Genomic DNA, 27,077 nt, shown 5'->3' with positions numbered 1-27,077 from the left:
AATTTTTAATCGCAATTAATCACGTAGATTTCTGCAATTAATCACGATTAATCGCATAGTTATATTGGGGGGATGGCGTGTATTGCCTTTAAGTGATATTTCAGACTGGAAGTACTCTGGTGATAAAAATAATTCCACATGTCAGTGCTTCCAAACAACTGTGTCCTTCTCACCCCCACCATCTGAAGACATTTAAAATGAAAATGTCCATGGAAAAGACCGGTACTTTCCTCCATGTTTATGTCCACACCAGTTTATTTCTGCTTGTGAGTGATTGACAGGAGTCTTAAGCCCACTAATAAATACTAATACTAATAAGCCCAATAATATATGATGTTCAGTTGTTCAAACCAAGCAAAGGGGGCCCTCTAGTGGTCGGAATAAGTTGCACTAATGTATGTTTTGTTCTTTCGGTGTTCCCATAGTCAGTTCGGACAAAAGAAGGAACTAACAGACACGTTTCTTTCACTGTTTGTTTGGCCCCAAAAACGTTTGCCTGTGAGTATTTTATGTTCAGTTGTTGTAAGAATGAATAGTATAAAATATCTGTGATGTGAACCTTTGTTGCTGGATAAAAAGACGTAAATCTTAAATTAATCTGTAAATGCTAATCGTTAGCGTGTCTATGGATTTTCCCATTCAAGTTAGCATCGAGCTAGCAGTCTTTTTCCCATTCAATTAAATGTATAATGCCATGTAAATGTATTCAGGCAGTGATTAGAACTGAGACATTTTTGTTTGTATGTTGCAGTTTTATAGTGAGTCTACAGTAAAAGATTTGGAGAGATGTTTTGGGCGTCCGGCTTTTCTTGGGAAACCTGTTGTCTATCTGCCGAGCTAATCGCTACATGCACACAAGCAGGGGTGGAATAATATGAGTTAGAATAAAACGGCATTAACGTGAGATTAAAAAAAAATTGTCGGCGTTATTTAATGAATGCGTTAACGCGGTAATAACACGTTAACTTGCCCACCCCTAATTATTACACGTTGAAGCGTTATTACATGTGGCGCTTCAGACTCTTTGGTGGTCTGGTTTTGGCCCACGGGCCTTATGTTTGACACCTGTGCTGCAGAGTGTCTTCCACCACAGTGCATGGATGAACATGAGGTCTGTTAACAGGTCCATAATGCGTGTTTTATTATGAACGTGGCGCTGTATATCAGTCGTCATGGAAACGTTGACGCGGGGCTTCAGAGTCAGCGGTCCATGGAGGAACTGTGGATGATTTCGTTGTCTGTTTTCTTTTCTTAAGTTGATCAACGAGAGCCTTCCCCACCCCCCAAAAAAAGTATTTCTTTTTAATTATCTCAACTTTCCTCCCCAAGCTGTTCGCCTGTCAGCAACTTTAGCTTCAGCCTCATGCTCTGCTGAACATCCCTCCATCCCTCCCCGGCAGCTTCAGCGAGGCCCAGGCCTTGAACCTCTCTCCGAGGGGGCTGACAGCACTTCATTTCTCCCTGCCCCAGTTTGGCTGGAGTTAAACTCCCTCCTGGGCCAAAAATGAGGGGTGGCAACAGAAAGAAACTGTGCAAATAACTGTGAAAATAAACAAGTCATGTTCTTATGCCGTTAGTTTTTCAAAAAGTTCTGAATGCGTCACTGTTTGGCCTGGCCTGTAACATTTAGTGGATTTAACATCTCACGCATTTGGAAGCTTTGCTAAGATTTTTTTTTTTTTTTTTTTCTCTGTTATTTGTTTGTAGAGCATTCACACAATCAGATGAAAAAGAACAAGTTAAAATATAAATGTTTCACACATAAAGTGATATTCATTTGGTGAAAGATAAGATACTTTATTAAAGATAAGATACTTTATTAAAGATAAGATAAGACACATTATTTAAGGTAAGATAAGATACTTTATTGAAGGTAAGATAAGACACATTATTTAAGGTAAGATAAGATAAGATACTTTATTGAAGGTAAGAAAAGACACATTATTTAAGATAAGATACTTTATTGAAGGTAAGAAAAGACACATTATTTAAGATAAGATACTTTATTGAAGGTAAGAAAAGACACATTATTTAAGATAAGATACTTTATTGAAGGTAAGATAAGACACATTATTTAAGGTAAGATAAGATAAGATACTTTATTGAAGGTAAGAAAAGACACATTATTTAAGATAAGATACTTTATTGAAGGTAAGAAAAGACACATTATTTAAGATAAGATACTTTATTGAAGGTAAGATAAGACACATTATTTAAGGTAAGATGAGATAAGATACTTTATTGAAGATAAGGTAAGGTAAGATAAAATAAGGTAAGATACTTTATTGAAGATAAGATACTTTATTTAAGGTAAGGTTAGATTAAATAAGATGAGTTAAGATAAGACAAGATAAGATACTTCGTTGAAGATAAGGTAAGATATTTAATTTAACACAACGCATTTGTTTGTTTCTGTTTGATGCAGCCACACCTTTGGAATACACATACACACAAAAAATCTGCAAATATTTAACCATCTTTCAGACTTTGTTCCACTACTGTATTTATATCCATATATTAATCTATATCCGGATACATATTATGAGTTAAACTGTTTGTTCAGGCCTTTGAATAGAACATACAAATAAAAAATCATAAATATTTCATTATATTTGAGACTTTTTTCCACTACTTTATATCCATATATTAATCTTTATCCAGATACATAGTTTGAGTTAAACTGTTTATGTTTATGCTTTTGAATAGAACATAAATATAAAAAAAATCGCAAGTATTTCATCATATTTGAGACTTTTTTTCCACTACTGTATTTATATCCATATAATAATTTATATCCAGATACATTGTTTGAGTTTAACTATCTTGTCTTTGAATAGAACATAAAAATTAAAAAATCATAAATATTTCATTATATTTGAGACTTTTTTCCACTACTGTATTTATATCCATATATTAATCTATATCCAGATACATATTATGAGTTAAACTGTTTATGTTTATGCCTTTGAATAGAACATAAAAATAAAAAATTGCAAATATTTCATCATATTTGAGACTTTCTTCCCCTACTCTATTAACATCTATATATTAATGTATATCCAGATACATAGTTTGAGGTAAACTGTTTGTTTATGCCTTTGAATAGAACATAAATATTACAAAAATCGCAAATATTTCATCATATTTGAGACTTTTTCCCACTACTTTATATCCATATATTAATCTATATCCAGATATGCATTTTGAATGAAACTGTTTATGTTTATGCCTTTGAATAGAACATAAAAATTAAAAAATCGCAAATATTTCATCATAATTGAGACTTTTTTTCCACTACTCTATCTATATCCATATATTAATGTATATCCAGATACATATTATGAGTTAAACTGTTTGTTCAGGCCTTTGAATAGAACATAAAAATAAAAAATCGCAAATATTTCATCATATTTGAGACTTTTTCCCCCCACTCTGTTAACATCTATATATTAATCTATATCCAGATACATAGTTTGAGTTAAACTGTTTATGTTTATGCCTTTGAATAGAACATAAATATTACAAAAATTGCAAATATTTCATCATATTTGGGACTTTTTCCCACTACTGTATCTATATTCATATATTAATCTATATCCAGATACATAGTTTGAGGTAGACTGTTGATGTTTATGCCTTTGAGTAGAACATAAAAATTAAAAAATCGCAAATATTTCTTAATTTTTGAGACTTTTTTCCCCAACTCTATTAACATCTATATATTAATGTATATCCAGATACATAGTTTGAGTTAAACTCTTTTTGTCTTTGAATGGAACATAAAAACCCTTTGTGTCCTTTTCGACTTAGAGCGTCTAAATTCTCTCATGAACCATCGTTTCCTGTAACTTTTCCCGTCTGTTCCATTATGTTCTTTCTAAACACGTCACTCAGTCCTCCCACCTGCTGGGGATTCATGGGATTTTTTTTTTTGTGTGTCTTTTGACATTGTCATCTCCTAATCAGTCCTTTCAGAGGTGTAGCTTTGAGAGGTGGGCTCGGTGGGCGGCGTCGCTGTCACGGCGACAGGTTTTTATGTGACACGAGCTCCGCCTCCGTCCCGCGGTTTAACACAGGAAGTTTGATCAGCTTTTTGTCACGCCATCGGGGAAAGGGGGAGGGTGGGGTGGGGGTGGGGTGGGGGACTAAGGTGGAGAATGATAGAAGTGTCACCCCTCTCTCGTTGCTTTTCATTCAGGAGTGCTCCTCAATTTGAACGGTTAGGGCACATTTTCATGCAAATAACGGCGTCGCAATTTTTTCCCCGGCGTTTCCCTAATAGCTTCTTACAAATGATGTGCCATTACAAGGAGGTTTATTTAAACAAATTTAATACGTCTTTAATCAACCCTCAGCGAGCGCCTTTCAAAAGGTCACATGCCACATCAGGACGGGCTCCATACAACACCCCCACCAACACACACACACACACACACATCTCAGTATTAGCTCAGGGATGGCAAAGGAGGGGTGGGGGTGGGGGGGATTATTTCACGGACAACTCATTTTAAGCAAATCTTTATTTACATTTTTATTCAGTTATTAAATTTTATTTCATCGTGCCACAGAAAGGGCGGGGGCCTCCCTGCTTTCACACACACACACTAACACACACCCAGACACACACTCATTTGCTTATGAAGTCATCTAATCTGCGAGCAGGAGGCGGCGTACGAACCTATAGTGTCACATCTGACACGGCAGGGCCCTTGATCTTTTGTGGCGTGTACAAAGAGACGGATACGACGGCGCGCGATGCACTTAAACTGCACACAATAAATGTATGGAGCTATTTAGCCTCATTTACAAGTACACACACAAAAGTATTACGAAACAGAGCTGAGGATAACACAGTCAAATATTTATTAAAAAAAAGAAGTGATTTAGCTGCTTTTGTTTGCGCTTACACAAAGTAAACTAAGCGTATTTAGACTCTTATGTACACAACAAAACACCTTTAAATTTACATGTTTAACCCTTTCATGCATACTGGTCACTCCAGTGGACAGTTCTTCTCCAGCTGTTCTCTTGTACATTCATGGGTTTTGTTGTTTTAGTTCCATATCAGCCGACACAGTGGACACTTATGCATCATCACAAACACTGCAATTCATACCATTACTGTAACTTTGCTGTTCTTGATAAACCTGATCTGCAGTGACATGTTTGAGTGTAAATCAATTATTTGTTAGACAAAAAGTTTTTTTTTTTTGCATGTTATCTCCATGAAGTGAGTAATAACTACCATTAGAATATGTTAAAATGTGAGAAAACATCAGATTAGCTGCATTAAAATGTTTTTATTTCATTGTTTTCATCTCACTTTCTGATATTGGGTTTTAAACATGTTTCTTTACTTGAAAAATTAAATGCATGGGCATTATGTAACTTCATGAAAAAAAACAAAAAAAAAAAACAACTCGATCACATTGTTTTTTTTTCATGCCTAAGGAGGAATAAAAACACTCAAGAAAAAAATCTTGATGAAGGTTGTCATAATTCATGCTTGAAAGGGTTAAACCATATCAACATCTTTATTTCTTTTTTTTTTTTTCCATATTTATAGTCAAACCACTTCATATTGTCCTTACCAAGGTTCTAATAGTTTTGGATTTTTCGTTATAGTTTAGTTTTATTTAGTTTTGACTTTTTTTTCCCTCTAATTCACTTAGTTTTAATTAGTTATTCGAGCCGGTTTGCTAGTTTTTATTAGTTTTCGTTTTTTTCTAAATGCTTAGTTTTAGTATTAATTGTAGTTTTGTCGTATCTTTTATCTTCTTCGCCGTCGTATTCAAATAAATCCCAGACAGGACTCTGCTGCTTTCTCCCAACTTTAGTCTCCATGTTTCCAGGTAGAGTGGGGACCAGAAGACGACTCTAAACCACAAGTGACGAGAAGTGACGGACCGTTAAATATCACATGGTGCCAGCAGCTAAAATTACTTAAGGGAAATAAATCGATTTCGTATCAATCCGACATTGACAAAGACGAAAACGAAGGGAATTTTATCCATAATTTTTATAAGTTTTAGTTAGTTCTGTAAGCACACAATATAGTTTGTTAGTTATGTGTTTTTTTTTTCTTTTAATTATAGTTTTTATTTACTTCAGTTAACGGAAATGTTTTCACAATTCTAGTTTTCGTCATTTCGTTAGTTTTCGTTAACGATAATAACCTTGGTCCTTACACACTGAACTAAAGGGGTTACAAATGTTAAGTACTAGTAAATAATAAATGTCCCTGCGTCTGGATGTGATGAGTCAGGTCATTGGAAAAGAGGAACCTTCTAATGAATATATTGACCATTTACCCAGAGGGCTTTGTAACGTCTAAAAATATAAAGGTTTGTCTTCTTAGATGTCAAATGATGCACAGCTCTTTCATGGGAAGAACAAAAACTGAAGCTAAAAGGCCAAAAAAAAAAGAAAGTAGGTCTGATAATTTAGTATTAAGGCCATGTATGCATGTACTTAGAAACGTCCCAGCTCTGTTTTTAATAATTACATCAGATCATTTACAGTTTTCATTGACACAAACCTGCAGAAGCATGCCAGAGTGCGCTATCATGGGGTTAAGGCAGTATTTTTCAACCTTGGGGTCGCCTGGAATTCAAATGGGGTCGCCTGAAATTTCTCGTAATTGATAAAAAAAATAAATAAAAAAAAAAAAAAAAAGATATGGTGAGTTGAGAGAGAGACAATCACAATAAATACAAGACATGAAAAACTCTGAAACTGCAGCACTGTGGTTCTGTTTATCTGTCAAATGTTCATTGTGGTCAGTTTCAGATGCTGCAGCTCTTTCATAATTCATAGTTTGAGTTCTTGTTTGTTCAGTATTAATTGTCAGCCTTGTAAATCCAAGCTGGACTGACTGTACATATCCTGACCAAGGAAAATCAAATTCTCACTTTGTGCAGTAATCTACACCTGGCTTTTCTGCCTCCGTCCATAATAATATACATAATATAGCCTAAATGTCATCTAAAATTAATGTTTATTTGCAACATAGTATAGCAAACTATATATGATCAAAATCAAATTAATTTTAGCAAAAAAAAGTCTCAATTTTGAATGTCTGGGGTCGCCAGAAATTTGAAATGTGAAAATGGGGTCATGAGCGAAAAAAGGTTGGGAACCACTGGGTTAAGGTTAAATGCAATGGTCGCACACGTGATGGTGTGTTGAGCTGCATTATGTAATAAATTCCCATTATGTAATAAAAATGTAATAAGAATGTCACGTCATCTTGTAATAAAGCCGCATTATGTAATAAACTGACGCATTTTGTAATAAATTATGTCAACACATTATATAGTAAATTTTTCCACATTATGTAGTAAGTTTTCACAATTTGAGAAATTACAAAGTGCACTTGACGCATTTTTCTTTTTAAAAAAATGTAATAACATGGTTCATTATGTAATAACAATCCAAATTAATATAATTTCAGAGCAATTTAGAAGAAATTAGTCACAGGAACTACAGGTAATGGAATCAGAACTTTAACCACACAGTTTAAAGATTAATTTAGCACATTGGTATTATATTGCCATGTCAGTTGTGTCTGATACAGTGTCTTATGATCTTGGAAAATAACCATGTTATTACATTTTCCTGGAAATAAAAATGTGTCAAGTGCATTTTGTAATAAATTTCTCAGATTGTAATAACTTACTACATAACGTGAAAAAATTTACTACATAATGCACTGAGGTAGTTTATTACAAAATGTGTCAGTTTATTACATAATGTGGCTTTATTAAAAGATTACATGACATTCTTATTACATTTTGAACTTTTATTACACAATGGGAATTTATGACATAATGCGGCTCAACATGGTGATGCATTTTTTTGTTGCATACTGTGACGTTCAGGCTCCTAAAAGTTTTCCAAAATCTCCACTTTGGCTGGAGTTTTCAGAAATAATCATTTTCCAGAGTTTCCATGTGTGAATGAAAAGCAAAAGCACAGGAGATGCATGAATACATGCCGTAAAATAAGAAATGTGTCGATTAACCCTTTAACCCCTCAGACATTATTCCAGGTAAGCGTGCTGCTGTGAATTAGTGTCCGTTTCAGTGTGTGTTTATGTTCCTTTTCTTCAGTGGTTTTGTTTCAGTGTGTGTTTTAGGTCTAAACAGGGGAGACGGGAAGTTTAAGTTTGACAGGCTTTTACTAAATAAGACACTCCGAATGTACATCAATAAGAGATTTAGGATGTTGAACATGAACTGCGAACTGGAACACACTGAACTACAAGGATTTGAATTTGGGCCCAGTAGTTTTTGTTTTAGGCTCTTTTTTTTTTTTTTTTTTCTAAATCAGTCCAGCTGCTTTTTGACACCTGGTTGTAAAAACACTGCAAACAACAATGAAAACAAAAAATGGCATGTAAAAAAACCTCAAACTCTCGCCGAGTCGGTCTCACTTACTGTGTTTTGCCCCTCATTCCATAAGGGGGTGCACTGAGCATGCTCAGATGTCTATGGAAACACAGTCTATTCTATGAGCATGTTTTGGAATTGTTAATATTGAGCAAACAGTTGAATTTTCAAACTGATTTCATGAAATTGTGTCGTATGTGAAGCCAGTTTATTACATTTGGCGTGCTATATGTATGCATTTTCATCCTTTTGCATATTATTTAACACCATATGAAAGCATGTCAATGCGCTAGCCGCTAATCGCGCTAATCTCTAACTCTAAACCAAACACTAACCCGAATCACTAAATGCACTAGCCATTAATCGTGCAAATGGCATGCTATTTTACACAGCGTAAATATACACGCTGAAACCTTATAACATCGGCTTCCTGATAAAACCTGCCAAGTGACATTTTTGGTTGGGAATAAAAACCTGCTACCTCCCCTATTTTAGCTTCAAATTTCAGTCTCCTGTGAAAGTTGTTTACATTCCATCATATGTACCAACATTAAAGGAAAAGATGGTTTTTTTTTGGTCATATTTCACAGTTTCCTGTTGTATAAACAGTTTTTTGTTTGTCCTGTAAAATTTGCCAGAAGTCCCATAGCAGGTTTTATCCGGAAGCCGACGATGATGCGTACAGATAACACGCCAATTAAAAGTGCCGTGTTATCTGTGCGCAATTTATGATATTACGTTTTATGAATATTTAAAATAAATCATACATTCAGAACAATTACCGACGACACATCAGGGGTTAAAGGGTTAACTCTTGACTCTGACGTGTCATCGCTGACACACCCTGCGTATATACAGTTTAAATGGCTGTAACTCTGTCACTGTTTGTCCAATTGGAAAAATTCCAGCAGTTTCTGAAACCTGAGACGTTGCATTTTATAAGATGTATGGGGTTATTTTTTCTAATTTCACTCAAGCCTGTACTAGAAGCTGTTGTAGTAGTATTATATCATGCTTTAAATTGGAAATGACACTTAGATTTTGAAAGTTCTGTGAAAAATAGGCAAAAGCACTCACTCACAGCCTATTTTCTAACCTTTTTACAGTCAAAATAAGAAGACGAAAGTCCAGACGGATCGTTTTAGTCTTAATTTTTAAAGGGTTAAGCTCTTCAATCAAATAAAGTTTTGTGTTTGGACTTTGGGTACATTTTACATCCAGACTTTAATTTTTGCTGCCAAATGTGTGTTAGTTCCAAATGTCAGTTTTCAGTATCAGTCAACACCTAAAATTGAATAGCCACCTTCAGTCCTGTTTTGACAACTAACACTGAGACTGGTCTGGAAGCGCTCACAGTGCTGTTGGTGCAAATGACACGTCCACAGCCGAGCCCACTGATCGCCTTGTCCTTGTCCCCTCGCCTTAACTCCTGTTCCGTTATTGTTTCATTACGGCTGCCTCGAACGCACGACCCCGTCCCAAAGTCAATAAACAAAGCCATTTGAAAATGTACGACACCCGACGCCAACAACACCACGCTCCTGAGATGGAAACATTTCAATATGCAAGATTGGTGTGTCATATTACCTCAGTGTTATGTGCTGCGACCCAGAAGGCGTACGCTGCCTCCTGGCTCCGCCTCCACTCTGCACTTTGCATATGCAACCTCAAAGCCATGTTGCAGACGTATTTAACATGCCCGTAAAATATTAGCCTTCCTGAGAAAACCTAATCCTCTCTGCAGTCGCCTTGTTAACGTAACTCAAGGGTGCACAGTGTATGTTTTCATCAATGTATGCATAGCGTGCTTTATTTAACCGTCCATACAGCGCCGGGCATTTTGCACTGGGTAAATATGAGAGTCAGTCATGTGGAGATGGGTTGTTTGACATTGTCTGAGTCATCAATACTCTATTACCAGATGCCAAGTGTGAAGATTCATCTGTGTTTATAATGGCAGTAATATTATAGCATGGCCAAGCTCACACCTCAAAAATAATCAAATCCCACACGGCTGTTTTGCGGATAAAGTTATTCAGGGGAGTCTGCGTTGGATCACAGCGACCACGCCGAGCACAGCGTCTTAATTTTTTGGGGGGTTAACCCTTTCTGCACTAATGCCTTTTTCTCAGGGTGGCATTTACACAAAATGAATTGCTTGCTTAGACACAGCTAACTAAATAAAAGACAGCGGGGGCTGATACTATGAAAAATGGATTTTCATTACTGTTTCATTGATTCTAGTAAATAAGGGCCCCGGGCCTGCACCGCAAAGGCTGCAAAACGGTAATAATTTAATCTAAGGTGACACAGACCAAAATGTATGTGGACAAAAAAATCATCCCTGAATATTAAACAAGGGCCCCGAGACAAGAGAAAGGAGGGGGGGGAGTGTTTGCGGGCGCATTTAAATGTATGCAGATTGCCGTCCAACCTATTTAAAAACAAGAATTAGGTATTCCTGTCATAAATCACGTTTGCCGCTACGGATATGCCTTGTTATGTCGGTGTTTAACGGAAACCTGAAAGGTTAAAGTACTCGGTGCATTAAATTGTACAAGGATAATTAATACTTTTCTCCTGGCTATTTATAAAATATGGAAAATAGAGTCAGCTGAACTGTGACAACACACTCGTATAAGGAGGGAGGCAAAATAAAAAGAAAATGAACACACACATCCAGGCACAGGAAATCACAGCAATAAAAGAACAAATATCTCGTAGGCTGCACATCGGAGGGTAGAGTCATATTATATTCATCTTGTTTGAAGCAGGTACAATGACAGCGTGTTACGATGGAAGACGCCTGGATTTCACGCAGATACCTCAGCTGACGTTTAGTGTGATGAGTGGAAGTGCTGGAGCCCCGAGGCCACAATCGAACCTGACCAAATAATGTCGAGTTTGTGGTAGAGCTTCACCCTCCGCTGTGCATGTGTGTGTTAGTGTCACTAATTAGAGCCTGTTAGCGGTAAACTAGTGCAAACTCCTCCATGTGACATGTCTGTTCCAGAGGTGTTGGCCTCTAACTCACTGTCGGCACCGACATGAGAAAACAACCTCTGTTTATTTACTAGGACTTAGTGATGAAAATACCGACAGTTCAGTGTCACAACTGATGGATAATCATGTGGACATTTTATTGAATTGTACTGGATTTGGATGACAGACTGAAGTACTATGAGATGGACAGAGTTCAATTTTGACGTATAATACTGTCATAAAATGGACAGACTTTACTTTTGATATGTGTATTTCTGCTATGGAATGGATGAAGTTTAATTCTGATGTACAGTATTGTCATGAAATGGACAGAGTTTACTTTTGATATGTGTATTTCTGCTATGAATGGATGAAGTTTAATTCTGACACAATATTATCATGAAATGAACAGAGTTTAATTTTAACGTATAATTCTGTCATGAAATGGACAGAGTTTAATTTTGACGTATAATTCTGTCATGAAATGGATAGTTTAATTTCAACATATAATTCTGTCAAAAAATGGACAGAGTTTACTTTTGATATGTGTATTTCTGCTATGAAATGGACGAAAATTAATTGACACACAACATTGTCATGAAATGGACAGAGTTTAATTTTAACGTATAATTCTGTCATGAAATGTACAGAGTTTAATTTTGACGTATAATACTGTCATAAAATGGACAGAGTTTACTTTTGATATGTGTATTTCTGCTATGAAATGGACGAAAATTAATTGACACACAACATTGTCATGAAATGGACAGAGTTTAATTTTAACGTATAATTCTGTCATGAAATGTACAGAGTTTAATTTTGACGTATAATACTGTCATAAAATGGACAGAGTTTACTTTTGATATGTGTATTTCTGCTATGAAATGGATGAAGTTTGATTCTGACGTACAATACTGTCATGAAATGGACAGTTTACTTTTGATGTATAATACTGTCAAAAAATGGACAGAGTTTAATTATGACATATAATACTGTCAAAAAATGGACAGAGTTTAATATTGATGTATAATACTGTCCAGACATGGACAGTTTAATTTTAATGTATAATACTGTCAAATGAATGCATTTTTCTCTATTTAACCTTTCTTTAGTGATTTATCACCATTTATTGTAATATTATCCTACTTATTTTGAGTTTTTTTAGTATATACCATGTTTTTTCTCTATATTTAATTAACTGATCGTGCAAATATTCATAAAAGCTTGGTTATTATATCAAAACAGAAAACAACTGAAGAAATAGTGACATTTTAAGCAAAATCTATCATTAACTTAATGTCAAACAAGTGTCTCCATCCACTGTCATTGATCCAACTCCATGGGTTTTACTGATGAATCTATGTTGTAGAAGATGATAGTGTTTCCATGGTAACCATGGAGCCTCTGAACGTCCAAATGGGTCATAGCTGATGATCATGAAAAGACGACAAACTGTATTTTACACCAATTATTCACATGGATTGACAGGATAATCCAGTGGTTCCCAACCTTTTCTGGCTTATGACCCCATTTTAGTATCACAAACTTCTGGCCACCCCAGACATTCAAAAACGAGACATTTTTTTGCTAAAAAAAGTGTTTTTGATCATATAATAGTTTGCTATACTATGTTGCTAATAAAAGTTAATTTTAGACGTACATTTTGGCTATATAATAATAATAATAATAATAATAATAATAATAATAATAATAATAATACATCTTATTTATAGGCGCCTTTCAGGACACTCAAGGTCACCGTACAAAGTTGTTAAAAATAAATAAAACACAATTAAAATTACATACATACATGTATAAAACACATAGGTACATAAAATGGCAGTAGATGAAAGTGAAATTATGGAATTGAGTAGGCCTGTCTGAATAAATAAGTCTTAAACTGGGATTTGAAGGTGGTAATAGAATCACACGTATTATATACATACATATACTCTGTTCGGTCTGGTTTTCTGACTGCCACTGTGTCCAGGCAGGTTGAAACATAGTAAAACTCGCAGTCACATGATCACACATATGCCCATATGCACATATGCCCTCTCCGATATTATATCCTACATTTTATTTGAACTTGATTTTTATTAGGAAAAGTGTGTGGTGTTTTAATTATCATGAAATATATATTGATTCATTAAAAATGTTTTTATTAGTACTTTTTAAACTTTTTTTTTATGAATTACTATAAATTTCAGGTGACCCCAAGGTTAAAAAACACTGGGTTCGTGGATGAACAAGGATTAACCAGTTTAGATCAGTAGATGGTTTTGGTCATCTGTGGCTGTTTGGGTCTTTATGGGTTAAAAAGTCAAAGTGGTTACTAAGAAAAATGCCTGTTATACACTGTAAGCCCGGATAAGTAGAGTTTACTCAAAAAATTTGAGGCAAGTGATTGCACTTAAATGATTTGAGTAATGATCGACTAATCAATTGGTTTAAGTAGGTTTCAACTTTAATGCTAAAAGTATTGAACTTAAACTATTAAGTAGAAAACAATAAAAGACAAGTTATTTGTACTTTAAATCGGTTGTAAAATCAACCCCACTATCCAACCATTCAACTCAGCATTTGAGGTTACACTGACTAATTTCCTCAATTGCAGCCAGATTAATTTATCATTGATTAAACAACTTTTTTTTTAAGATAATCAAACTCAAAATCCTATTCCTGACCAAAATAGTTCTGAAATTATTCAACTTAATATATTGTAGCATGAATGGAAGTTAGCTCAATGTCATTTGCCAGTACAAGAAGTGCTTTTAATTTGACAAGACATTAAGATTTCATTGTACAATAACAGTCTTAGATGAACAGTAAAGCCGTTGTTCTTCCTCTGGCTCTGACTCATGGTGCAGCTCTACAAAAATACAAAAACAAACACAAAAAGACCAATAAACATTGCCATACACACATGAAATCCAAATTAACACTAACACCACAACCCCGCTGAACCCCTGCACAGAAAAAGAACACATTTTCAACAACGTGCCCGATACCCACAATGCAATGCGAAGATAAAAAAAGTGTGGTCATGACTAAAACTTGGTGATTTAATTCCATTCAACTTAAACTTTTTCGTACTTTCAACTATGTCTACAAATTAGTAGAATATACTGAAAATTTTATAGTAACATCATAAAACTTAAATCATTTAAGTGCATTGTAATTAAAGCATTTTAGTCAATACAAATTCCGGGCTTACAGTGTACTTTCCTTGATTTGACAGTAATTAAAAGCATTTCAGCAATGTTCTGTGTCCAAAATTTTACACCAAAACAATATTTTTACAACAGCTTGTATTGCTTTATCCCTTTGATTGCTAATAAACCCAATCGGCCTTGGAAAGACGCATCAGTGACCTTCAAATATTGAGTCACTGATTGTTTCCACCAGTGAACGGAGCAATAAAAGATCTAAATGTTTGGTCGACTGCCCATCTTTTAGCGTGTTTACAATCTTTTACTTTGAAGCAGGTAAAAGGAAAGCTTAAAATGGAGAAGTGTTTCGTTTAGGCCCCGGGGCCACCATTGAACCTGACCAAATGGCGTTTAGTTTGCTTCACCCCTTGCACTACCCCCCCTGCCCATCCCCTCCCGGCTGCACTTCCTGTACATGTGTGTGTTGGTGTCACTAATTAGAGCCTGTTAGCAGTAAACTAGTGCAAACTCCTTAATTTGACAAGTCTGCTCCAGAGGTGTTGACCTCTCGCTCGCACCGGTGGCAGCCTCCCTCCGAAGTGGCACCTCTCGGAGCGAGGTGTCACATCTACCTGGCTCCGTCACACCTTTCCCGACACGCTGTCAAGGTTCGACTCCTTCAAGTGTTGAAACGACTTGTCAGGGTACTTTGGGGTGTATCAGGCAGCCACTTTAAAAAGCCTACGTGTGAATGGAAACCATCCCTGTGTAGTCGTTATGTAAAAAATCCAGCGGGTCATTTGGCAAAGCGAGGCCCTCCATGTGAGCAAAAGGCGATTTGACAAGTGTCCGGGCCCATTACGCCGTGTTAGTCTATTCACCGTCTTGTGCTCCAGTGGTTATTATGCGCGCCTTTAACATGCTTTGAGACAATCATGTCAAGTAGGGGAGATAATAGCCTCAACATACGAAAGCACAACATCTGGAGCGAGAGGGAAGTCTGAGATGAACCATATCAGGGGTTCACTTCACCCTGGTATAGGTGGAAGCTTAACAAGCCGGATTATAGAGGTTATATGACTCATGTGCAATTGTTTTATCTTACCAATATCCATCTCACTGCATTGAAGATTTTCAGGTTTCACAGGAGGAGTTTTGTTTGCTCTATTTGTGTCCCTTGGATGTTATTACAGTCTATTCTCATTCCTTTAATGTCTTAAAAAAGTGGGGTTTTTCCTTTGTAATTATTACCCCAAGGGCATAAAAACACTGAATCATTCATTCATCGGTTGTTTTTTCACCAGAGCTATGTTATGTTATGCTATATTCTTATTTTTAATTGTAGATCCGTACTACTTGATTTAGTAGTTTGCATTTATATACCTGTCCAAACTAATATTGCTATATTTTTTACGCTAATTCAGCTAATTTCTTACCAATTATCCCCCCATCTTCCTGTTTTTTTTTTTTTTTTTTTTGAAAGAACATACTTAAGCCAAAACATAGATATGATTGAGCAAGGTACACTTTTTTCCAATTAGCATTTAGCATTTATGCACCTGTCCGGACTAACATACCATATTTATTTGTAATTTGCTTGAAATAATATCAGCTTGTTTGTTTTTCTACCATTGCTAACTTCCTGTGATGTGTTAGAAACTCAACTCCAACATCAGAAAGAACATACTTAAGCCAAAAGGTAGATATGATTGAACAGGCTACACATTTTTCAATTAGCATTAGCATTTAAGCACCTGTCCAGACTACAAAAGCTACATTTTTTTTTTTTTTTTTTTTGCTAATTTGCTTGAAATAATATCAGCTTGTTTGTTTGTTTGTTTTTCCATTGCTAACTTCCTGCGATGTATTAAAAGGCAAACTCCAACATCTTGAAGAACATTCTTAAGCCAAAACATAGATATGATTGAACAGCATTTAAGCACCTGTCCAAACTACCATAGTTATATTTTCTTTGCTGATTTACTTGAAATATCAGCTTGTTTGTTTTTCTACCATTGCTAACTTCCTGTGACGTGTTAAAAAGTCAACTCCAACATCTTAAGGAACACGCTTAAGTCAAAAGATGGATATGATGGAATAGTGCACACATTTTCAATTAGCATTTCGCATTTATGCACCTGTTTAGACTAAGATAGCTGTATTTTCTTTGCTAATTCAGCTCAGTTCTTACCAAATATGGAATATACACATTTTTCAATAAGATACAGCGATCTACCAAAGAAAAGCTAGAGCAGGACTTTAAACATTTCAGAAAAACATCGCTGTTTTCTTTGCTAGCCTCGGGGACTGTAGTGTGCACACGTTCTGCAACTGTGCGAGGTGTTTAGTCACTAGCCGACCTCTTAAACTGTGTTCATTACAACCCAGTGGATAAGAGGGAGGAATAGTTAAACTGATGACAGCGTTTCACTCTGAGCAATGGTTCACTGGACTGTCATAGCCGCTCAGATGTGTCCCCGTTCCCTCCTCTGCCACTGCCACCACTGACCTTTTCCACATTTGCCAATGTCTGAGCGCCAGCTTTTGTCTGTATCATCCCGATTAAGCTGATTCATTATCGGAACGCTAGGCTCAGGCGTTCACTACTACTGCCGTCTCTATCCAGACTGCAGGAAGCAAAATATATAAAGGGGAGGAAAAAAAAAAGTTGGTTAAAACGAAATGGAAAAGGACCAAAAAATCATTGGCTCTCAAACGCGAACAGTGCCAAGTCTGATTCAGGATGCCTAATGAGGAAGAGACCCAGGATCCAGTCACTGGCTCTAGTCCAGTACACATGAACATCCTCTCACGCCGATGCATGTAGACTCATACACACAACCACTTCCATGTGCGTTGGAGCGTAATGTGCACACACATAGTACAGCGTGTGCACACTTACAGCATGTCAAGACTAAGGCCATCATAGAAAGTTTGTACAAACTCAGGCTCCACCCACACAGATGTTTGCACTTGTTTTGACATTCTCATAAATAGTCTTTTAATCTCGATGCACCTGTTGTGGCAGGACATCTTAAAGCTAGATCTGCCTAATTAGAGCGTAGAAATTAGACAAAATCGCGCTTTCTGTAGCTTCTACCTCAGCAACATCAGGGAACAAAATAGAACCTGTTATATTTTTTTCTTAAAGCAGACAGAAGATATAAAAGAGCTGTAAGTCTTTAATTGTCACAGATTTTTCAAAGCGTAGAAATTCTCACTTTCTCACAGTTTGTGGCATCGAACATTTTCTAAATTACCTTCTCAAAAATCCCTCTCGTTTCCACCAAACCCTAACTATTTTGAAACATGTATTTATGGGTTGGAAATGGTCTGAAATGTTCTCCTTCCATTTTTGGAGGAAGCTTTTGGCCCATGGCTTTATGGCTAATTTCGCCCAACTCATCATCAACCAAAAAAAAGAGAAAAATTTCTACACAAACCTATTAACATGTGCTGTAAATAGACTGAAACATACTCTGAACTCATTCCTGGAAGAAATGTTTGGCCCATGGTCAAATTTTGCCGAAAACATGACTTCCAAAAAATGCCTCCAAAACCCATTCCATTCTGTTCTAAATGGTCTTATTCTTTAATAAATCATCTGATCGTTTGCATTTTTGGTATTTAGATGCAACTTGGGAAGCTATTGGGTGAGTTATTTGGGTGTTGAGCTTGACCTTCATTTTCAAGGTCAATTGGGGTCAGTGTGTCAAATTTGGATGACTTTTAGCTGTATTTTTCTGGTCTTTCAGGGACAGTACAAGGTCATGGGGGCAGATAGCAGAGCTAGCCCAGATGAGGTGAGGGGATAAGTGATGCTGGTAGGTAACCAAGAGGGGTTTAGGTGCAGGGCAGCCGTCATTATCAAAAGGAGAGACTGAAAGAATCTGGTTCTTTTTGTCAATTAAACCCTGGGGTGCCATAAACATGACAAATTCATGGGGCCCACTGGATATAGGTTACATTTTTTCTTAGTTTTTTTTTCTCCACTAATTTTGTTCCTTTTTTTCCCCAAAAAAAATTTCCTGAGTTTTTTTTCCAACAGTTTTTTTCCCTGGGTTTTTATTTTTCCCACAAATTTTTTTCCTGTTTTTTTTTCCCCCACTAATTTTTTCCCCCACTAAATTTTTTTCTTTTTTTTTTTCCTACACTAATTTTTTTTTTTTTTGCTGTTTTTTTCCCCACTAAATTTTTTTCTTGGGTTATTTTTCCCCACTAATTTTTTTTTCCTGTGGCTTTTTTCCCACTAAATTTTTTCCTGGTTTTTTTGTTCCCTACTAACGTTTTTTTCTGGGGTTTTTTTCCCCCTAATTTTTTTTTTCCTGGGTTTTTTCCCCACTAAATTTATTTATTTTTTTTTCCCCCACAAAGTTTTATTCCTGGACTTGTTTTTTTTTTCGCACTACTTTTTTTTTTCCTGCCCCCCCCTCCCCTTCATTTTTTTTCTTGTTTTTTCCCCCCAACTATTTTTTTTTTTTTCCCACTAACCCCCCACCAACAACAAATTTACTGATACTTTTATTTTATGAAGGGCCCACTACGTTAACCTTTCTTGGCGCCTACAATTGCTAGCGGGGCCCCATAATAAACTCCACCAGTTTAATCAGATTTAGCGTCCCTGTCAACAATATATTGATAACTCAACGTGAATATAATTAGAATTTATGTGGCCTCCCTTGGTGTGATACGTCATAAGTTCTGGGATGGGGGTTGGGAGGGTGGGTGGATAAGGGTTGTTAAAATATGTGTTTGTTATGTTTGCTTTCCTCTGTTGTTCACTCTGTTTATTTTTCAAAATGTGGACAAATTGTAATAATGGATGTTTTTGTGATTAACTCTTGAATAAAAAGATCGACCAAAAAAGGGGGTGAATTGAGGGGTCTTTGGAACATTCAACATTAGTCTTGTTGTGGTATGTGACTAATGAAGTGAAATGTCATGTTCAATTCATCGAGTTTTCCAACATGTTTTGGAACCTCAGTTTCCAGAGGGCTCTACCGAAAAGATCAGCAAAGTTCTATCTAATCTAATCTAATCTAATCTAATCTAATCTAATCTAATCTAATCTAATGTGTACATCTGTGTATACATTTCCGGCCTGTGCACATTTATATTTAGCCTGTCAAATTCATCCTATTACACAAATGTAGTTGTTCCAGTTTGACTAATAGACATGCATTGTTGACTTTTTTCCTTTCAGAGTAATGGCGGTCTCTCTCCACTCTGCAAACAAAACATCAGTGCCTTGAACAAACACTTGAAGAATGCTCCGAGCATCTTATCCTCAGATGCTGAAGTGGAGGGTGCACATCCTCGGCATGGCAAAAGGGCTACCTCATCCAAGTAAGTGGCATTTGTTTTCTAATAAGATGTTTTTTGGGTTTTTTTTTTACATGTGCGGTCCTTTCTTTTGTCTCGCTGATACCTCTCAGTGTCATAATAGATCACTGAGCACACACAATCCCATCAAACGGAAATGAATGTGATCAAAATCTAGGACATATCCCATGTTAATTTCATATCTGTGGATGTCGCTGTATCTCAGGCAAAATAGCTTCAAATGACGCCAAAATTTTGGTGTTACTCATCGTCCAGTCCCTTCCTAAGGGGCCCGGTGTGCCCCCACCCAGCCACAGGGTTCCCATTGTGAAACATCCGAATTCCAACCTGTCTTATCACTTTCCAGCCCGTTTCACATGTATACTGTAACATTTTCATTCTTATGAACAGGCAGGAAAATGGTAGAAACCTGAATGTTTTCCAGTGGAACTTGCCTTAATAACGGTTAATTCAGGTCATAAACTGTGAGTTTAGCCTGTGAACGGTTAGCACTCGAGTGTTTGACATGTCAGCCGAAGTGAATTTGCTAGTTTTCTTTAAACGTCCCTGTCAGTCTCAGCCCAGGAGTTCAGGATTGCTGCATCTGTTCTGTGAAAGACAGTGAACAGCAGATTCAACAGCAAAACAAACACACATTTTATTTCTGAAAAAACTTTTTTTTTTAAGTAAATATGTCTGTTAAATTAAGGGATTAAGCTTTTAATGCCACACAAATGTTCATTCTTGTTGGATTAGATTAGATTAGATTAGATTAGATTAGATTAGATTAGATTAGATTAGATTAGATTGAACTTCATTGATCCTTTGGGCAAAACCCTCAGGACATTGAGGTTCTTAAAGCAGCACAATACTGAATATGCGCACTAGAAATACTGCAAGAAATAGCAAAACAATAACTCTAAAAAAGAAAACAGTATTGAAAAAACACAGGCAATTACACACTGTAAAGTACTAGAAGAATCAACAAATAGCAAGGTGGTAATAATAACAAAAATAACGATTAAAATAATAAGTAGCTAATTTTTTTGTATGTATGTATGTATATATATATGTGTACATTTGTGTATTTAAAAATCCCAGCATGAATGTCATAAGGTGGTAACAGTAAAAGTCATAATGATATATAATAATAACAACAACAAGCAACGGTAAGAATTGCTGTAAGAACACTGGAATAAACAATAAACAACCTAAACATTGCACCACAATATTCATCATAATTAACTAATCACCTGAAGACTTAATGATGATGTTTAGATTAGATTAGATTGAACTTTATTGATCCTTTGGGCAGAGCTCTCAGGAAATTGAGGTTCCAGAAGCAGCACAACAAATATACATACAAGAAAAAAACAATAAAATAACTATTAAAAACAGTAGTGAAACATTGCGATTGCACTTTGGAATGTACTAATAGAAACAACTGGCAAAGTAATAATAATAATAATAATAATAATAATGATAATGATAATAATAATAATAATAATAATAATAATAATAATAATAATGAGTAGCTGAGTGTGTTATAATATTATAATATAGTATGCACTGTAATCAAAGCAAATGAGCACACAAAACCTTTATTGTTCAGAGGTTATTATGCAGAATAAATCATTCAGTTATGTTGGAAAGTACCATTTTCAGATTGCCAAACTCGACAAAGAGACCAAGTTGTTTTTTTTGGGTTTTTTTTTTAATGAAAAACTGAATGAAATTTTCACATATCACCAGAACATCACTCTGTCCTGAGTTCCTTTCTACAAACAACCCAAACAGTATCTTGGAAACTACAGTATTTTCAAACATTTAGTAACATCTTCTATTGTTCCACTTAGAAATTCCTACATGACTGAGAGCTTTAAACCAAAAACCTGTTTTCCTATAAAAGGTACTCTCTCTTTCTGTTCCTTGTATGTCTTGGGGAGAACATTTATACTTAGAAGATCATTTAATATTCAGGTCACTCCTTGTGTGAATAAAGTTCCCGAAGTTAATAAAATATTTGCCGTTTGCTTGCAACAATTAGCACAAGATAAACACTAGCCAAATTGTTCTTGTTTCTGCTAATGGACCTAGCCTCTGGCCACACTATAATTATTCCTATTAGCAAATTTAGTCATTACCTTACCTCCTTCCGCTGCTTTTTTCTTTTTTTTTTTTCTTCATCAAGCAGTGGAAATCACTTAAAAATGAACACAGAGCTGCAGATGATTTGGCTGTTGAGCTTCCGAGTGTCCAGACAGAGGGTCTTAAAACAATGGAGGTACTAAATCAAATTAATGGTGGTACATTAGGATCGTGTACGCAGCTGGGAGATTTCTTCACAATGAACACCGATGTAAATGTTGAATTGAAATCTAACTGATTAATAGGATTAAATATTAAACTTTGCTTTTTTTTTTTTTTTTTTGGCTTTTGGTGGTTTGTGGCGTAGTTGCATAAGAAACCAACTCCTTCCAAAGGCGCCCCAGGTATCCACTTCTGTCACAAGCCATGGGAAGTCAGCCAACCACAAGGCTTGTATTGGGCAACCTTAGTGGGTACAGTGGGACATCACACCTTCCTCAAAACGGTCACATCTATTCAAAGCTGCCGCGGAAACACCTTTTGTCAATTTACACGACGAGTTCAGCACATATTCGCACCTCTCACAAAGCTTTAACTTCCCCACTCTGGATGTGGTTCAGAAGCAGCGACTGTTAAATATCAACACTTATCAGGTTTTAAAAGACATTAATATTGACTGAGCTGTCAACATTGTCACCTTGTGGCTTGAAATGGAAGCGGAGGGCTTGTACGAGTACCTAATAATACAGAATACTTACATAATTGATTCAGAAGAATTAGAATCATGTTTGTTGCCATGTCAGTAAACAAGGTTCACATGATTCGGCATTTGCTTCGGTGGTTTGGTGCATTCGTAGAACATGGAGTAGGTAAGAAGCATAAAATAAAATAAACAAGTAAGATAGAGTTATAGTGGACTAACAAATTTAGTAAAATATACAATATACAGTGTGGTAGGGCTGATTTCATTCATTTCATTCATTCGTTTGTTGATTTCGAGCAAGCAAATTCAAAATCCCCCCCCCCCCCCCAAAAAAAAATCATTTGTACTCGAAAAGGAGTGGGAAGAAGAAAAACTTATTTAATCCCACCCCCATTCTCATCATCAAATAACTGAACATAATAACGTTTTAAATACTCACTCCTCTCCTTCGACTTCAAGCCAGAACAACGGACAAAATGGAACAAAATAGGCCTGAACCAAATTAAAATAAACTCATTTGACAGTATTTACATTGCATAACCAAAATGTGTGTAAAAAAAATTAGAAACAAAGTACATTGCTGGTGGTGTTACCACTGGTAACAGTTAACCGTCAATTTACATGATAATAATTACAGACCAACAATGGTAAAGACAAAAAAAACTGAAATACCACCAGTGGTAAAGAACAGCATTAATTACATACCAACAATGGTAAGAAAAAAACAAAAAAACTACAACAGCACTAATGGTAAAGGGAAGCACATACCAGCGATGGTAAGAACAATAGCAGATGGTAAAGGACAACACAGACCAACTAGATGAGGAACAACAAGCACATGTAAACATATAAGACAGAGTATTTGTGGAACATCAGTTTTAGGACCCTCCATCTTTATACTGGGACCAGACCATATTTTTGTACAGCAGTTTAAATCGGTGGATATTTTGGTATTGCTTGTGTTGGATGTCCAGACTGTTCCAAAGTTTTACTCCACATACAGACAAACAAAAACGTTTACGAGTGGTTCGAAATTTAGGTAATGTGAAATCTCTAAAACCTCTCAAATTATGAATACTCTCCCGAATTGTGAAGTTTTTTTGTATATTACTTGGTAGTAATTTGTTGAATGCTTTAAATAAGGTTATTGCTGGATAATATTTTACAAGATCATGGATTTTTAATAGTTTTGACTGAATAAACAGATTATGAGTGTGTTCTAGAAATTCAACCTCATGTATGATCCGTACTGCTCGTTTCTGTAATATGACTAATGGATTTATCAGAATCAGAATCAGAATTGCCTTTATTGTCATTTGACAGTACAGAGTACATCAAACGAAACTGAGTTCGATGATTAGGGACATGGGGCCGCTGCTCTTAGTACAGAGTACAACTAGAGCGCTACTACAAAACCCTTTCTTTGAAAATTGCAGTGAAGAACAGAAGATAATGCAAAGCACAAATATAAGACATCACACAGTTTTCACACTGTACACGTGGACACATGCTGGAATTTTTTCATGAATTTAAAGGGAATTGGGGGACAGCGTGAACATTAGCCAGACAGCAGACGTGAAAAACAGTGGGGGTAGGGTAGATGCTTGAACTGTGTAATAATTGTGGAATGTGTGTGCGAAGATAAAGAGACTCCAGGAGGTCATATTGTCCTTTAAGTTCAGTTCAGTTCTTATCAGTCCTATTTATGGGACCAGTCTTATTTATGGTGCATTGGTAACCATTTCCCCACACTTCAATACAATATGTGAAGTAATTTCAATAATAAGTCATTGACTCATTGGATTAACACAAAAAAACTACATTCTCAAAGATCGGCATTTAACCCAAAGCAATATAGGCTGTAGACAAGTCGCTCATGTTTACATTCCCACAATGGCTTTGGGATTAGTAGGGGGCAGTTGTGGGCCCATGAAAGGTAAATGATGTGGGCCCTTCATAAAATAAAGTATCTGTAAGGGGGGGGGGGGTATATACATACGTAGGGGTGTGTTCCATAAGTGCTGCAACTAACGTAACTGGCGTGGAACCGAAAGTGAAACTTAACTTTAGACATCCGACTCTCGGCTTCTATGCTATACTTTTACTCTGGAGCTTACAAGAAATTTTTACAACTTCTAACCTATATCCACTGAGCTTCCTGGGAATGCTAGGCCTATGAATTTGTCATGTTTAACCCCCCGCCCCTTTGCAGCACCCAAGGTTAGCGAGCACTAGCCCGCTATCTTGACTTCTTATGGCTGAGACTAGCAAGCTATAGTCTTCGACCAGCTCCGGTTAGCATGTGGGCGTGCCTCAATACTAACGTGCTCAAGACCCAACAAATCGACGACTGAATTCATTGCCAACTCTTTTAAGAATCGATTTGGATCACCCACCAACCAAAACCATCTACTGATGAAGCTGTTTAATACCTGTTGATCCACTAATCCTATCAATACATGTAAGTAATTGGTGTAAAATACAGTTTGTCGTCTTTTCATGGTCATCAGATATGACCCATTTGGATCTTCAGAGGCTCCATAGTTACCGTGGAAACACCGTCATCTTCTACAGCATTGATTCACCAGTGAAACCCATGGAGTTGGATCAATGACAGTGGATGGACACACTGGGTTTATACATGTTTATACATAAAATGAACAAAAACGAATAAAAATCTCCAAAATAATGATAAATGATAATGTGGAAAAAACAAACAAAACATTTGCCAAAATAAAGTAACACAACAACAAAATGAACAAAAACTGCCAAAAATAATAAATATGATGAACAAAAATGAATAATAAATCGACAAAATAATAAGTAACATGAACAAAATATGCCACAAACTGAAGTAATTTGAAGAAAACAAATTATAAAGGGCAACAAAATGAATAAAAACAAGTAAAATAAATGAAATGATCAAAATGAACAAAAGCAAATAAGAACAATTACAAAATAATTGATATCATGGTCAAACACCGTCATCTTCTGCAACATTGATTCATCAGTAGAACCCATGGAGTTGGATCAATGACAGTGGATGGAGACGCTTGTTTTTACGTTTGGTTAACGTAAGATTAGACTGAAAAAGCCACTTTTTCTTGGTTTTTCTCTGTTCTGATATAATAACCTTGAAATTTACTGTGAGCTCTAATGAACATCTACATGATCAGTGGATTAAATATAAGGAAATGGATGATTTGTAAGGAAAAAATGTTAATTACAGAAGATAATATTATAATAAATGGCGATAAATTACTTAAGAAAGGTTAGATATAGAGAAAATGTCATTTGGGAACTGACATAAAAGTAGTGCTGGGTCTTTTTGTGTTAAAAATAACTGTGACGCTTAAGTCCGATCCTCAATCAAACTGGAATAACCTTGTGTATTCTTTGAAACTGCGACACATCTTCAGTTGGTTCTTCATGTTCCGTACGTTGTTTTGATGAACTTAAGTCCTTACGGCTCTAATCAGTACATTAATAACCACATCCACACATTTGATTCGCAGCTTCCATGTGACTCTGTTGCAAAGGCCAAGAGTATGTAGGGCAGCGAGGACAGGGGGAGAAAAAAAAATATGCAGTTTCATCTTTGAGATTCAAAAGGGCTGCGCAATGAAATTTTAAAAGTAATTTTTTATGTACATATTCAGCTTGCATCAGTAAATTCCGTCTCTTTCTCACGGCACGACCACTTCTGTCCATTAATCTTTAATGTCTCGCACCTCAGTCAGTTTGGCTGTTGTCTGAACGTTTGCTGCAGTTGGCGACCGGCAGATATATCGGACTTTGAGGACGCTCGAACTAACGCAGTAGTGTTGGCAATGTCTAGTTAAGCAGATAATGTAAATTTATGATGCTGTTAAGTCATAAAGTCAGACCGTTTTTTCCCGATAAAGTGCGCCCTAATACACGAAAATGACTCTCCGGTACATGTATTAGACATTTATCACATACAATACCTCATATATAGCATACGTGCGTTATATAGGTTATATTAAATAGTATTGTGGTTGTTTTCTCTGGATTAACTCTGGTTAGTGTCACATTTGGTGTTGTTGGATGACCTGAATCTGGCTGGGAAATCACCCAAATGCTTCTACTGTACATTCTGGCTGCAGCTGACAGCTAGCCTTTCCAGCTGCTTTGGCAGAACACTTACCCTCATTGGGTTGGGCAGCGCTGCATCTAGTTGGCTTGAGGAGCAACAGAAGGGGTGGTTGAACTCCGCAAATGACCAGTTACTGTTTGGAAAGGTGAGTTTCCTGCCCTGTTTGGGATGGAAACGGCTCGATGACTGATCTGAAGCAACTTTTTCCCAGTTATTTTTTTAGTTGGTTGTGTTCCGGGGGTTCGTTATTGAACAGTGGCCTTCAAATGGTTTTCCAGTGAGTCTCGGGAATATTTTTGACACTGTGTATAGAACAATTATCT

Source organism: Sphaeramia orbicularis, chromosome 2 (genome assembly GCF_902148855.1).
Source record: "Sphaeramia orbicularis chromosome 2, fSphaOr1.1, whole genome shotgun sequence".
In the NCBI taxonomy this organism is placed as follows: domain Eukaryota; kingdom Metazoa; phylum Chordata; class Actinopteri; order Kurtiformes; family Apogonidae; genus Sphaeramia; species Sphaeramia orbicularis.
The sequence above is the reverse complement of the archived record's forward strand: the minus strand, read 5'-3'. Positions refer to the sequence as shown.